Source organism: Erinaceus europaeus, chromosome 2, assembly GCF_950295315.1.
Source record: "Erinaceus europaeus chromosome 2, mEriEur2.1, whole genome shotgun sequence".
In the NCBI taxonomy this organism is placed as follows: Eukaryota; Metazoa; Chordata; class Mammalia; order Eulipotyphla; family Erinaceidae; genus Erinaceus; species Erinaceus europaeus.
In genome coordinates this window covers 154773713-154789786 of record NC_080163.1, presented here as the reverse complement: position 1 = coordinate 154789786, position 16074 = coordinate 154773713, and positions in this window count along the sequence as shown.

Below are 16074 nucleotides of genomic sequence, written 5' to 3'. Positions count from 1 at the left end.
CTGTCGAACAACGAGGACATCAACAACAATAATAATAACTACAACAGCAATTAAAAAAAAAACAAGGGCAACAAAAGGGAAAATAAATAAATAAATAAATAATTCTAAAGAATTCACAGTAAAGATGCAGAGGAGAATAGAACATTTGTTTGGTGGTTTGGGGACCTATAAGGACTCAGATCCTGGAAGTCACAAGCTGTCACCTTACACTGAGATGAAAAGGCCAACCTAGTAGATACTGTGTGAAGTCTACCATTGCTCACAACACTTTCACAGTAAGAAATCCCTTAAAGGAAGTCAGAGAGCTCCGTAGCTCTAGTCAGTAGAGCCTGTCTACACATTTCAACCTGCTCTGATGAATCTTCTCAACTGGCAGCCAGTGTCTCTTGATGAAAAACCAATTAATCCAATGGAGGATTAAGGACCAGGCAACTTCAGTTTGTGCCTGGAACATCCTGAGCTGCTATCTGATATTTCAGAACCTGCTCTACATGGTGCAGCCTAAAGGAAGGGGTAGAGAAGCAATCCAAGTAGGGCTTTACGTACCTTTTTCTTTTTTTAATTTTTTTATTATCTTTATTTATTGGATAGAGATAGTGAGAAATCGAGAGGGTAGAGGGAGAGATAAAGAGAGATACCTGCAGCCCTGCTTCACCACTTGCAAAGCTTTCCCCCTGCAGGTGGGGACCAGGGGCTTGAACCTGGGTCCTTATATATTATAATATGTGCACTCAACCAGGTGTGTCACCACCTGGCCCCCTTACCTTTTTCTTTTTCTTTTTGCTACCAGAGCTATTGCTGGAGCTCGGTGCCTGCATGATGAATCCACTGTCCTGGCAGCCACTCCCACCCCCCACCCCTGCCACCATTTTCCCCCCTTTATTTGATAGAGCAGAGATAAACTGAGAGAGAAGGGGAGATAGAGAGAGAGAAGAAGAAAGACAGAGAGACATCTGCAGCACTTGCTTCACTGCTCTTGAATCTTCCTCATCCACACCCTGCAACTGGGGAGAGGAGACTCAAACCTGGGTCCTTGCACATGGTAATGTGTGCACTTAACCTGGTATACCACCACTCAGCTCCCAAACATTTTATTAATTCTCAGCACTGGTTGTCCCCCAACACTGGTAAAGTAAATTCTGAGACTACCACCAGCTCCCCCCCCCCAGAACCACAGTGGGGCTGTCAACATGCCATTACTCCTTAGAAGAAACTTTCCCCATCTTTCTCTTTGAAACAAGGTAACCAGGTGTACCTTCTCTTAAGTGCTCTGTTCAAATATCCACAACCACCATTAAAATGAAAAGGATTTTTTCTTTCTCCATGTAGCGAGAAAGTTGAATGACCTAGAAAAGGCCACGACTTGAAGCATTCTGCACAATGGAGGTTTCTGGCTTCCTTCTGGTGGTGTGGTTGGGTGGGAGGAAGGGGGAGCAGGCTCCTGTTTGCAGGGTTCTGTGGAGCTACAGCTGTGAACCAGGAGCTGCAGGCCACTGGTGGGGCCAGCCGGTAAATCAGTAATCACTGGAATCATTAATTACCACAGCAATGACTGTTACAGAGGGGTGGGGGGGGCACTGAGGGTGGCTAATGGGCGCCAAGCCCACCTGGGGAGTAAGGATGCCGTGCTCTCTTCCATGGTAATTTCAACCTTGTCTGAATCCATGCTCTGCAGCAAGCAGCCTTGTGAGACCGCTCTGAGGAAGGAAGGTTGCAGTCAGCTCTCTTTCTTTATAACCAGCATCCATATCATTCCCCACAGGGTGCCTTCAGCAGGTGCACAAATCCACTTTCCCACCCCCACTGCCATCCACACAAATAAAACCCTAAGAATGGCCAATATATTCTGCGCCAAGTCACAATAGCCCGCAAGAAGAAATGCATAAACTCATAACGCCGCGCCTAGGCTATTTAGCATCCCATTAAAAATATTCAAAATATAAATCAAAATTCATGGGAATAAGTAATATTCAATTTAGAATTTATGGCATTTTAAAATAGGATGATTTCCTCAAATGCGCAATAAATTTGGTTTTGTGGAATTGCACTTGCCACCTTATCATGACAGTTGCTTTATCTACACAGCCCACCAAAGCGGAGTCACTTTATAGAATCTAAATTCACAAATCAACTGTCGTCTTCACTTCACTGATTCATTGCTGATGGGCCTTTCACAAGGTGGAGGGGGGTGGAAATCGCTTCTGAGTTGACAAGAGTAATAAATGGGGAGGTGAGCGCTGCCCATCCATCCGCTGGCCCGCTGACCCGCCTGTAGTGATACATGGCAGAATAAACCCATAAACCAGCCTCATCCTTTGACCTCTCTGAGTAAATGGGAACAGAAGAGCCTATATGGTGATCTCTGTGTGTAAGGATTATGCTGTGCCTGCCCAGAAGATTATACAAACTCAGACCCACCTTGGAAAAAAGAACCATGCCCAGGCCAAGGAGAGTGAAACATCCAAAAATTTGAGAGAGGTGTTTTTGGTTGTTTTTGTTTTGTTTTTTCCCCTTCATCAGTTTTCACTGCCCCACTATCCTGTTCAGGTGAGAGAAGGTACTTGGTTAGGACACATAACAGGGAAGGGGAATCTTTGCGTTTGCAGAGAAAACATAATGAAAGACTAGGAAGAAAAAGGGAAGGAAATAAGCCAAATCAAAGGACATGTTGTCTATGCCCATACCACCCTGAATATGCCAAAGGACATGTTTATGCCGCAGTATTTCTAGAATGACCTATGTACAGCTTTTGACCTATGAATGTCACATCCTGCCTCCAAATAAGAGAAAGAGAAAGCCTACTATCCCTACAAGAAATTACTATAATTAGCAAATACCTAATCACTTAGCCTGCCTCCCTCCTTTCCTCTCTTCCTCTCTTCCTCCCTCCCTCCCCTTCACCCTTCCTCCCTCCCTTGACCCTTCCTCCCTCCATGCCTTCCTCCCTTCCTTCCTTCCTCCCTTCCTCCCTTCCTCCCTTCCTCCCTCCCTTCCTTCTTTCTTTCCTTCTCTTTATTGTCATCTCTATCACCACTCTGGATTGATATCACACATACACACAGAGAGAGAGAAGAAAAGACTGTAGCACCAAAGCTTCCTTCAGTGTGGTGGGGCCAGACTCAACTCTGGGTTGTGTGCATGGCACAGCAGGTGCACTACATGGGTGAGCTATTTGGATAGCCCAAGTTCTTTAAAGTGTGAACTCACTTGTCAAAAGTCGAGCATTCAAATATGAAGTAGCAATAAAAAGAGTGCCAGGCCAGGCATGCCTTGAAAATTACCAAAAGAGATGCTACAGAGAAAGAAAGGGTGAACATTTACTTCTCAACAGGATGGTATACAGTAAAACAGACCTAGAAACACAACCACAGAAATTTGAGACAGCTTTAAAATATGAAAAGGAAGGAAGAAATGGATAGAGGATGTTCAAGCAAAGAATGGAGTGACATGAATGGGTTGAAAAAGATTCTCAGATCCCTTTGTGGGCCCCCATAGGACCTTGCCCTTAACTTGGATCAACAACGGTAGAGAATGTTCCATCCTCTGAAGGGAGGTTGGACAACATACACTATGCTACACCTGAGGAAGATGGGTCCTGATATTGGGGCATCTGGGAATGTACCTACTTGTGACCACAGAATGTGAGCTCAGATCTACAGGGATGCAGAGGTCACATAGGCTCCTAAGCTGAATATGGGCCCTAGATCAAATCAAGTCAATGGGGTTTACAGTCAACAATATTTATACACTTTTCCCATTTTTGGGAGCTACTCTCTTCCCAGATCCATCTTTCTGGTCCTTTTTCCAGCCAGGAGTTTATCATTCTTAATAACTGAGTAGTATTCCATTGTGTATATATGCTATAACTTACTCAGCCAATGATCTGTTGTTGGATATCTAGGTTGCTTCCAGATTTTAGCTATTAAAAATTGTGCTGCTATGAACATAGATACACACAGATCTGCTATGAACATAGGAATACACAGACCTTTTTGGATGGATGTGTTTAATTCCTTAGGATATATCTCCAAGAGAGGAATTGCAGGGATATAAGGCAAGTCCTTTTCTAGCTTTCTGAGAGTTCACTAAACTGCTCTCCACAGGGGACCAATTTACATTCCCACCAGCAGTGCAGGAGAGTTCCTTTAAACCTCTGCAGAATTTGTTGTTACTATCCTTTCTGATGTATGATATTCTCACAGGAGTGAAGTGGTATTTCATTGTTGTCTTTATTTGCATTTCTCTGACAATCAATGACTTGGGGCACTTTTTCATATGTTTGTTGGTCTTTTGGATCTTTTCTTTGATGAATATTCTGTTTATATCATCTCCCCACTTTTTGGTGGGGTCATTTGTTTTGTTTTGTTTTGTTTTTTATTATTGTTTTTGCTGAGTTTGCTGGGCTCTTTATATATTTTAGTTATTGATGTGTGGCATATAAAGATCTTCTCCCATTCTTTAAGGAGTCTCTTTGTTAGGGTGTTGGTTTATTTTGCTGTGCAAAATCTTCTCCATCTGATATGTGTCCAACTGATTTTTCTTTTTGTCTTCCTTGCAACTGGACCTGTCATTGAAGACAGCTATAAAACTTAAATGGAAGAGTTCTGCCAGTAGTTTTTCTATAACTATTGGACAGTTTCTGGTGTAGCATTCGAATCCTTTATTTATTTGGAGTTTACTTTTGTGTGTGGTGCAATGTATGTGTGTGTGGTTCAGTTTCATTCTTTTGCAAGTTTCAATTCAATTTTCCCAACACTGTTTGTTGAAGAGACTCTCCTTTCTCCACTTCATACTTTGGGCCCCCTTATCAAAGAGTAGATGTTCACAGGTGTGTGTGGGGACCCTATTCTGAGCTCTCAATTCTATTCCACTGGTAAGTGTGTGCATTTTTGTTCCAGTACAAGGAAGCTTTGATTATAATAGCCCTGTAATACAGTTTGAGACTGGGGTGCATGATGCCTCTATTCCGTTCTTCTTTCTCAAGATTGCTTTGGCAATTCTAGGTATCTTCTGGTTCCAGATAAACATTGTAGCTTTTGTTCTATTCTCAAAAAAAATGTGGTGGGAACTTGATGGAGATTGCATTAACAGTTCTGGGCAGAAAAGTCATTTTTGATGAAGTTAATTCTTCCAATCCATGAACATAGGAAATTTTTCCACTTTATTGTATTTTTTTTCTATTTCCCTGAATAGTGACTCATAATTTTAAATCTTTCATTTTGTTTGTTAGGTTTATTCCTAGATATTTTGTTTATTTTTATGGTATAGTGAATGGGACTGATTTCTGGATTTCTTCTTCTTCTGATTTAGGGTTTGCATAAAGAAATCCCACCAACTTTCATCTGTTAATTTTATAGCCTGACACTTTATTATATTGCCTGATAATTTCTAGGAGCTTCCAGCTGAATTATTTAGGTTTTTTCTTTGTATAGTTCTATAACATGTGCAAATAGTGACAGTTTAACTTCTCTTCCATTTGTATCTCTTTCACTGCTTTCTCTTGCCTGATTGCTATGGCAAAAAGTTCCAACATTATGTCGAATAGTAACTTTGTTATAACAAAATTAAAATTCAGGTCTGAGAAGAGATGCTGAACATCATAAATGTAACAATTTCTCTTAAATATTTCTATAAATTTAGCTCCAGTCACAGTCCCAAAGGATTTCTGAGAAAGTGACAAATTGATCCTAGAATGAATATGCCATCTAACAAGGGTGGAAAGAATCAAGCAAGTACCCAGTAACTATTAGCTATTATCACTATCATTCACCATCTTCATGTACCAAATCAAGATAAAGCAAGAACGCTAAGTCTCTGTAGTGACACTCAATTTCTTTTGTGATTTTTCTTCTGAGAAAATACAACTTGAAAAATGCAATTGCCATTCTATCAGCTATTAGAAAGACATGTCCCATGACAATGCTTCTGCCCAGTACAGAGACATTTATTTACTGGACATATCAAGTGGTTGTTGACTTCCAGGCCTCTATGAGACCTTTACAAAAATGACAGTTTCTTACATAATTAGGATATCTCACCTTACATTGTGACTCCAGGAAACAAAATGACACCAATTTTGTATGAATCAAGAACAAGGGTCTCTTTACCTGTGAAGTCGCATCTGTAGACCAAACATGACATTGTTGTTTTTTTAATACTTTTAAAAATATTTATTTATTCCCTTTTGTTGCCCTTGTTTTTTTTTTATTATTGTAGCTATTATTGTAGTCGTCATTGGATAGGACAGAGAGAAATGGAGAGATGAGGGGAAAACAGAGAGAGTGAAAGAAAGCTAGACAGCTGCAGACCTGCTTCACCGCTTGTGAAGTGACTGCCCTGTAAGTGGGGAGCCAGGAACTCGAACAGGGATCCTTACGCTGGTCCTTGTGCTTTGCGCCAGGTGCGCTTAACCTGCTGCGCTACTGCTGGACTCCCATTATTATTTTATTTTATTAGAAGCTTAGAAAACATCCCACAATTTCCCTGGCTGAAACATTTGGTATTCTACATGTCTTTCTGGAAGAGTTTTTATTTTTAACATTTAAACATATTTATTTATTCCTGAGAATGGAGAGGGAAGGAGAGAGAATCAGCACAATGGCACATGCTTTGCCGAGGATAATACTAAAGACCTCATGCTCTGAGAGGCCAATACTTTCTCTCCTGTTTCACCTCCTGGACCTCAGAAAAGGTCTTTGTAAGTATGAAGATGGGTCTATAATTTCATCTATATTCATTCATTTAATTTTTTAAAAGCATTTACTACATGTCAGGCAGAATTCTAAGTGCTAGAGACACAACAGTAAACATAACTGACAGAACTGTCTTACCCTCAAGTTTGCATTCTAATTAGGAAAAAGCAAATGTAAACAAGACAAACCACAAAAGATATATAATATGTTTGATGATTTAAATGCTTAGGAGAACAGCTGAGTGGGGAATGTGACAGGTACTGTCTATAGATATATGGTAGTGGCTTGGGACAAAGGGGGGGTGGGGCAATGGAAGACAAGTGTTAGGGGGAGGCTGCTAAGAAGATGACAATTGAGCAAAGATCCAAAGGAGATGTGGAAGTGAAAGAACTAGGGGAACAGTGTTCTGAAAAGATGGAGCAGCAAGAATAAAGTGTCTAGGGGCAAGACTGTGCCTAACTCATTTAGGAAAGAACAGAAGACTGGAATAAAGTGAGCACATGAACAGAATAGTCGAAGAGAAGGAACAGAGAGGTAGTGAGTTCCTTTTAAGGAACTGGCTTTTACTAGCAGAGGTCTGGAGAGCTTCAGAAGGTTTTTCAACAGAGAAGTAACTAGATCTGACTTGAGTTGTTAAGGGATCCCTCTGAGTAGTATTGTCTGCAGGTCACATTGTAAGTGGCTTTGCTGGAAGCTGGGAATCCAGTAAAGAGGCAACCGAAGTCCACTTAACTGGCAGATGGTGGTGTCTGAACCATCCAGGTAGCAGAGAGCAACTTCAGACTTCCAAATTTTATCTGCCAGGAAAATCCAGAGGTAGATAAATCTGCTAAAAAAAAAAAAAAAAAAAAAAAGAACATTTCAAGGGGGCTGGGTGGTAGTGCAGCGGGTTAAGCACACATGGTGCAAAGTGCAAGGACCGCCTTAAGGTATCCCGGTTGGAGCCCTCCCCCACCCCCCACCTGCAAGGGAGTCACTTCACAAGCGGTGAAGCAGGTCTGCAGGAGTTTATCTTTTTCTCCCCCTCTGTCTTCCCTTCCTGCTTCACCGCTTATGAAACAACTCCCTTGCAGGTGGGGAGCCGGGAGCTCGAACCCGGATCGTTACTCTGGTCTTTGCGCTTTGCGCCACCTGCGCTTAACCCACTGAGCTACTGCCCAACTCCCTCAGGGTGAGTTTTAGTGCAAGTACCTGGGGGCAATATTCACAGGAGAGAATCACACCAAGAGGTGTGGAATGGAATTTGTTTTACTTGACTCTAAAGACACAATTCTATGGATCAGACCAATTCTCTACAGTCATAGGAAAGAAGACCTTTCTGATGTGTTTGACAACATCTTAGCAACACTGAAATAACTGCAGCTTAGTGACCCTAACTTCCTCCACTGAATAATAGATATAAGTGTAAACAGATACAGAGGGGGCCAGGTGGGGTGCACCCAGTTAAGCACACATAGTATTAAGTGCAAGGACCAAGGTTTGATCCCTCAACTCCTCACCTGCAAGGGGAGGTGCTTCATAAGCAGCAAAGCAGGTCTGCAGGTGTCTTTCTCCCTCTTTATCTCTCCTCTCCTCTCAATTTCTCTCTGTTCTACCCAATAAAATGGAAAAAATGGCCACCAGGAGCAGTGGATTTGTGGTGCTGGCACTGAAGGCCAGCGATAACCTTGAAGACAAAACAAACAAACAAAAATCAGGTAATAGCATAGAAGTTTACTATTTATGGCTCTCCTACTATGTGCCTGACACTGCATTAAAACTTCTACAGGGGGCTGGGCAGTGGCATACCCAATTAAACACACATATTACCATACATAAAGACCAGAGTTCGAGCCCCCACTGTCCACCTGCAAGAGGGATACTTCTGAAGCAGTGGATCAAGCTTGTAGGTTTCTCTCTTGTGTGTGTGTGTGTGTGTGTGTGTGTGTGTGTGTATGTGTGTGTCCTCTGCTCCCCTCTCAACTTCTCTGTCCTATCAAGTATAATAGAAAGGGGGCAGGGGGAGGCTGCCGGGAGTGGTGGATTCGTAGTGTTAATGGTACCAGCACGAAGTCCCGATGGATGTTAACCCTAGTGGCAATAAAAATAAAATAAAATGGGGGTCAGGCAGTAGCACAGTGGGTTAAGCGCACGTGGTGCAAAGTGCAAGGACCAGCATAAAGATCCCGGTTTGAGCCCCTGGCTCCCCACCTGCAGGTGGGGTTGCTTCACAGATGGTGAAGCAGTCTGCGGGTGACTATCTTTCTCTCCCCCCTCTCTGTCTTTCCCATCTCTCTCAATTTCTCTATGTTCTGTCCAGCAACAATGACAGCAATGACAATAATAACAATCACAACAACGATAAACAACAAGGGCAAAAAAGGGGGAAAATAGCCTCCAGGAGCAGTGGATTTGTGGTGCAGGCACCGATCCCCAGTGATAATCCTGATGGCAAAATAAATAAGTAAATAAATAAATTAAATTAATAAAAAAGACTTCTATGCAATTTGCCACATAGACTCTCCTAAAACAGCTCAGTATGGAAGGTATAATAGCTCAGTCTCACAGATAGAAAATTAAGACTCAGAGAAAATAGACATTTTGCACAAGTGTATCCATTCATTAACTGGTTGGAGTTAATATGTAACCCCCTGCCTGACCTCAAAGACTTATACTCTTTTTTTTTTTTAACCTTGAATTGGTTGACAGACATTGTTGCTTCTGACAGTGGATTCTGGCTGACTTCCATGGGGAGATTTTTATGGATATATAAATCCTGTTTGAGCTATTTGTCCCCACTTCTCTTTAGTCTTAAGCAAGTTTAATAGAACCAGGGTCAGAAAGCATTTTCCTGAAGGGTCGATAGTGAAGGTTTTAGACTTTGTGACCATATGGTCATCACTGCAACCACTCAAATCTCCCATTTGCACCAGGAGTGCAGCCATAGGCAATGTACAAATGAATGAGTGGGCCTGGCCTCCAATAAAAGTTTCTTTACAAAAAACAGGCAGACTGTGCCTCTGGACCATGATTGGTAGTCTTTTGCTGGAGAAGCTGCAAGAATGACTTTAGGATCTATCCTGATGGTTTCAAATTCTACTTCTACCCTTTACTGATGTGTAAGTCCTTTTCAGGAAGTTACTTGATCTCACTCTGTGAAGTTGCAATAGTACATTACAGGGTTGCCATGAGGCTCCAACAGTTGAATACATATGCTATTTAGACACTAGGAAAATGAAAAGTATTATTGTGTGGTGCTTCCCTTTGAAGATTTTTTTAATTAAAATCAAGATTGAATTTAGCACAACAAATTCAAGTCAAGGCAAGCCTCCGGACTTTAAGATCTCAAAGGAAACAGCACAATGTTTTGAATCAGATCGTATCGATTTCCAGCACCCACTTTGTGTGTACTTACCTACTGTATTTACTGAGTGCTTTCCATGCCAGGCATGCAGGGGGAAAGCATGGAAGGAACTAATGCCCTGGGGTGCTCTGTGCTAATGCCTAAGTTTGAGGGAGTACCCTTTTTGGCTATCAATAATAATAATAATAAAAACCCTTTCAGACAAAACAATTATTTTAATTTAGTGCTTTTGTGTTTCAAATCCAATCCACTAAGATATGACTCTGAGGTCCTTAAGTACAATTCACATCTGAATTTGACTCAGGTTGAGTTTGGTCATTACAGTGTAACCACCAGGGTGTTAATTGAAGCGATAGAAAATTCTTCTGGTCAGTTTCATTATCTAATGGCACTGGGGTTTTCTAATGCATCTTAATAAGTGCTATTGCATATGCATAGACTAGTCTAGATTTTTATAAAGAATGGTTTATACTGATTGAAAAATTAAAACTGGCCACATTCTTTTTGGGCTTCAAGGATAGTTATTTTTCTTGTTAATTTTACCAAATATAATCGTACATTAAAATAATGGCTAGATTGCATTTAAAACTATTAGTATTCTTTGTTTGGCTATGAAATTAATTGTAATGAAAATTATCTGCTGGCTTAATTTATGTATCTGAATTGAGTTCCCTAATATTACCGTATACAAAAGATGCCATCTCCAAATGTTTAATAATTGCTCGAGAAATGGTAGCTTTATGTAAGACACAGATTTTGTTTTTTTGACTTACTTTAAGAATTCAATATACTATTTGCTAATTAAATTACTCAGTACTGAGTCTAAAACTTTCAGTTTAAAAGCTGATTTGATAAAAAGTCATTTGAAATGTTCATTTGCATTGTTTTCTCTGAGTGTGGAAACACTGATATTCTATGCTTGATACTTGATCTAGATTCCATAAGATTTTGTTTTTGTTTTAAGGCATATTGAAAGCACATTTTAAAATAAAAAATAATTTAAGCTGTAATCATATCAGTGTATTAACTACTGACTGAATTTGATTCAATGTGGGGGTAGAGGAAGAAAACAAGAAATAGCAAAGTCCTAACTTAATAGAAAGGAATGGTGAAAAGACCACTTTTTTTCCCCTCCAAAGTTGGCTCTTGTTCAAGCTACATATGGTCACATAATCTTTTAAAAAGCACGATTCAAGTCTCGATTTAATTATGTAATAGCACAAATGGAATTACATTGCTGATGAAGTTCAGTGCTTAAGCATAAGCACACACTGGGCTGATAGAGTGACCCTGACTCAATGTGCTTTGCCAAGAGTCAGTCCGGGATAACGTCCCAGCCTTCCCTGAACTAAATCACTGTCACCAGGCTGGACGGGGCCCTTTATTTTAATGGTGTTCCAGTCACCTTGTAAATATGATTGTAATGCAAGGGTAATAACTGCTTCATAGGAATACATTGTTTTACTCCGTTTCTCCTCTTGGCATTTTTGGGTGAATGGAAAACTTGGTGGTTTTGTTTGTTTGTTTTGCTTTTCTGTAAGATTCTTTTATTCACTAGTGAGGGAAAGACAGAAAAAGTGCATCACTCTGGCACCTGTGGTGTAAATCCTGTGCTCTGCTTCTGTGATCCCTCCCAGTATAAGCCTGGGCTCTTGTGGAAGAGTTCCAGGTTGATCTCTGTGTGAAGACTGGAAAAACCTGCTGATAGTCAAGTCTGCCTGAGCTCTGATTTTCTTATTGCCTGCCATAAGGGTCAGTCTCCACATTGCTAATAATCTGCAAGAAACATAATGGACCTTCAGACCAGCCTTTCTCCTTCTAGAGATGAAGCAACTAATAAAATATAAGCAGTTGTCACTGATCCTTGTCCTCTGTATCTAGAGCTGCTATCTGTCTTTTTTGTTTTTAGCCACAAATCATTAAGCTAGGCTCCCTCTTCCAATGGCTCTGTCGATACATACTCCTAACATGAGATATGTCCTAGCGTCTTGATGCTTTTCCAGTAGATTTGTCATCTCTCATGGGATTGAACTCTATATTCTCTTTGGTCTCAACATCTACCAGGGTCTACCACATTTCCACGAATGTAACTATGATATGAGAACAGTTTATGCAAGAGCAGATCTTGATGTTATGTATTTATGAATTCATGGAGTGCTTTTTTTTTTTCAGGTGAGAAAACATGGGGCCAGGTGGTGGTGCACTTGGTTGAGTGCACACATTACAGTGTGCAAGGACTGGGGTTCAAATCCTTGGTTCCCACCTACAGGGTGGAAATTTCACAAGCATTGAAATTGTGTTGCAGGTATTTCTCTCTCCCTCTCTCTCTCTCTCCTTCTCTCTAAACTTTATCCAAAATAAATAAACAAAACTTAAAAAATAAAGAAACCAGACTCAGTAAGTTAGATAAGCTCCCCAGGACGCAATAACCAGCAAGTGGCAACATGGACCCAAGCCTATCTCCAGACTTGGTATAAAATTCCATGCTCTATGAATTATTTCCTTAGAGACAATGTAATGCAAGGTAGAAAATAACATGTTCCTGCAGGAACTATGTCTGAAGAAGCAGGAGACTTGGAGAAGGGATTGACTTTGGCCAGGAAGGTAGCCTGGCATAGTTACGTTCTAGGAGTCTTAAATAACAGCTCAATCTGAGAGCTCTCTCTCTCTCCCTCTCTCTCTCATCCTCTCTCTCTCTCTCTCTCTCTCTCTCTGGCTAATTTTCCAGTGGGAGTTGGTTCATGCAGCCTGATGCACCTTTTGGCCATTAGATCTCAGAGCCATAGGGGATTAGCCTTGGAATTTGAGTGGAGGAAGAAGAGAACACTGTGGCCTGGTTAATCAGAATGCATGCCAAGGTACATCCAGTAAGCCCCAAATAGCTGTACTAATGAAGAATAGGCAACAGCCCATGAACCACTTAGTAGTAAAGCTCTAGCCTCTTAGTAGTGGGTAAATCCAACCATGGCTTGCTCAGGCAGTCAGCCTGCCAGAACACCACTTGTTGGTCACTACTCTGTCCCTTGCCTGCTACCATGTGCCATTATCTCAAAATCAACTGTCCCTTAAAGTTATAGAGCCAGTGTTTGATTGTTGGAACCTATTCTTACCAAGTTCATGTTTACTGGTCATTAACTACAATGCCAAGCGAGACTGTGAAAAACTAGATTTGTGATGTTATTTCTGATCTTTGAGATGGCCATTACCAGATGTAGAACCTCTCCTTATTACATGCCAATGTGTTCCCTTCAGAGAACATGTCTTCTGGTTCAAATGAAAGGAGTAACCTTTTTTTTTTTGTGCTCCCTCCCCAATTTAGTGCCTATGGTTGTATTTTCTCTCTCTCTCTCTCTTTAACTTTTTAAATTTATTTATAAAAAGGAAACACTAACAAAACCATAAGATAAAAGGGTACAACTCTCTCACTTTTTAAAAAAGAAAATAATTATCTCAAATTTAGTCACATCTTACCCGTTTTTAATAAAAAGTAGTAACTTATCATGCTTCTCTCTTTCTTTCTTTCATTGTCAGGAAACTCCAAACCCAACTTTGTGTTTTATTAAGATTGATGGATTGATTTTTATGAGAGAGAGAGAGAGAGAGAGAGAGAGAAAGAGAGAGAGAAGAGCAAACATGAAGGGCACTGCTTCAGCACATGTGGTGTCAGGGAGATCAAATGCAAGGTCTAGAAATACAAGGAATATGTGTTAGCAGCTGAGCTACCCCCCTGCTCATTCAACTTTGTTTTTACCTGTATTTTATCTTAGCTAAGACTGAGTCACCATAATTGTGAGTCCCTCCCTCATTTTGCTCAGCTTTGCTCTTTTTTCTGTTCTTTTACTACTTTTCTGCTCCTTTTTTTGGATGGAGGTGATAAGAAGTTGCTAAATTGGAGGCCCAGGAGGTGGTACATAGTACGAAGCACCAGAACCCATGCAAAGGATCCTGGTTCGAGCCCCCAGCTCCCCACCTGCAGGGGGGGGAGGTCGCTTCATAAGTTGTGGGGCAAGTCTGCAGGTGTCAATCTTTCTCTTCCCCTCTCTATCTTCCCCTCCTCTCCTCTCTCAATTTCTCTCTGTCCTATCCAAAGACAATAACACAAATGGAGAAAATGGCCACCAGGAGCAGTAGTGCAGGCACTACTTTTTTTTTTTTTTTTTTTTTTTTTTGTAGTGCAGGCACTGAGCCCAAAGCAATAATCCTGGAGGCAAAAATATAAATAAATAAATAAATAAATAAATAAAAGAAGTTACCTAATTCCTTAATGAAAGGGTATAGATAATTAACTCTTTCTTAATCCCAATACACACAACAGATAATAAATGCAAATAAATTTCAGTAAGACTCCTTCCTTCACCCTGACACTCTGAAATCCCCAGTGGCACTTTATTTGAACAGAGACTCATTGCCTAATTCTGCACCTTTCAGTTGTCCACCAGCTTAGACATCAAACCCAGAAGATAAGTTAGAGCCCCATTTGAGTTCCTGGCTGGATCAGTGCCATTGGTATTAGAAAGTCCCTCCCTTCCATAGCCTCCTCTAGCAGGTTACAGAATCAAGATATTTGATGACTGTTATCACTTATTATGGTTGACATACAATCATCTGAGAATAGCATCTACTTCAATGTCAAAATCACTTATTTTCTAAAATTAATGGGCAAGATCAGATCGTGAAACTTTCCCTATTACAAAAGACAAGCTGCTTAATCACAAATAAAAGCCTTCTGAGCATAAATGAATAAGATTTGAGTCACTCTTGAGTTATTTTTTTTTCCTGCCTGATCAAACCATTATCACATTTACAGCGTTTACAATGCTGAACCACACTCCTTTGATCATTTTATAAAATTAATTGATCTTGCTTATCTATTGTTCTATTTTAAATCATTTAATGGAGGATATTAAAAGAAGTAATGGTAACAACATTACATTTATTAAGCACTGATGTTCAAACTTGCAGTGTGATTTTCATAATCAGAATTTCTCTATCACCAACTTCTATTCTTACGGGGATTTACATATAGAGCACCTCCAGCCACAAATAATTTTCTATTGCTTAACGTTCTGAAGGACAGACATATACTGTGGCAAATCACCGCAGCTACACTTAATTTTAATTATTCTTTTAAATCGGAGAGATACCCTGCAGTGAAATTCTTATAATGAAATAGAAATTAAAAGTTTCTAAAAGCCTTAATTTCAACTTTAAATTTAAATGCAAATGAGTGCACAGGAATTGAAAAACCTCTCCCTTCCCCAGTCTCATTTCCAAAATTATAGGGGGAGCTCTCTGAAAGCTTAGGTTGATCAGGAAACCTGACTTGGGCCTTAAGAGATCTTTGGGCCCCCAAATGCAGTGTCATCTCCTAGAGAAGCCAGAGAACCCTGGTTTCCCAACTAACAAGTTTCCCAAGAGAATTATTTTTAATTTGGCTTCTCCTGGAAGTAGACTCCGTAACAAAGATTCAACTGCAAGTGGTAGGGGAGTGGTCTTAGGATACAGGTTAATAAAATGAACATGATAACTTATATTGATGGAGGCATCCCCAGTCTGGCTAAAAAAAATCAAATAGACCCAGGAAGCTATTGAGCACTGCATTCAGGGCATATCCAGCAGTAGCCAAAATGTTTGAGCATGTCCAGATGCAGCTACTGCTGAAGTGAAGTCCTGCCCTCCCAGGATTGGTCATTCACCACCACTTCATCTATTTTCCACCAATCAGAACAGTGACTGAAACCCCACGTTTGTATACCACCCCCACCCCCCTTCACCTCTAGAATTTGTTCCTTGGGTATTCAAAGGTCTGTGACCTCTGAACTATTAATTTTGAACCCTGAAGTCAGAATTGTGTTGCACATGAGAGTCATGATATGGAAGCCGTAATACTGAAACTGCAAAAGCTTAAGATCTAGTGTAGTTGCTGTAATTCAATCAGACTTTATGTTTCCCTCTTAACAGAGGGAAGGAAAGCAGCCAATAAGCAGCACACTCCAGAGCAAACTGGATCCCGCTAAAGAATCCTGGGAGTCAATGAAA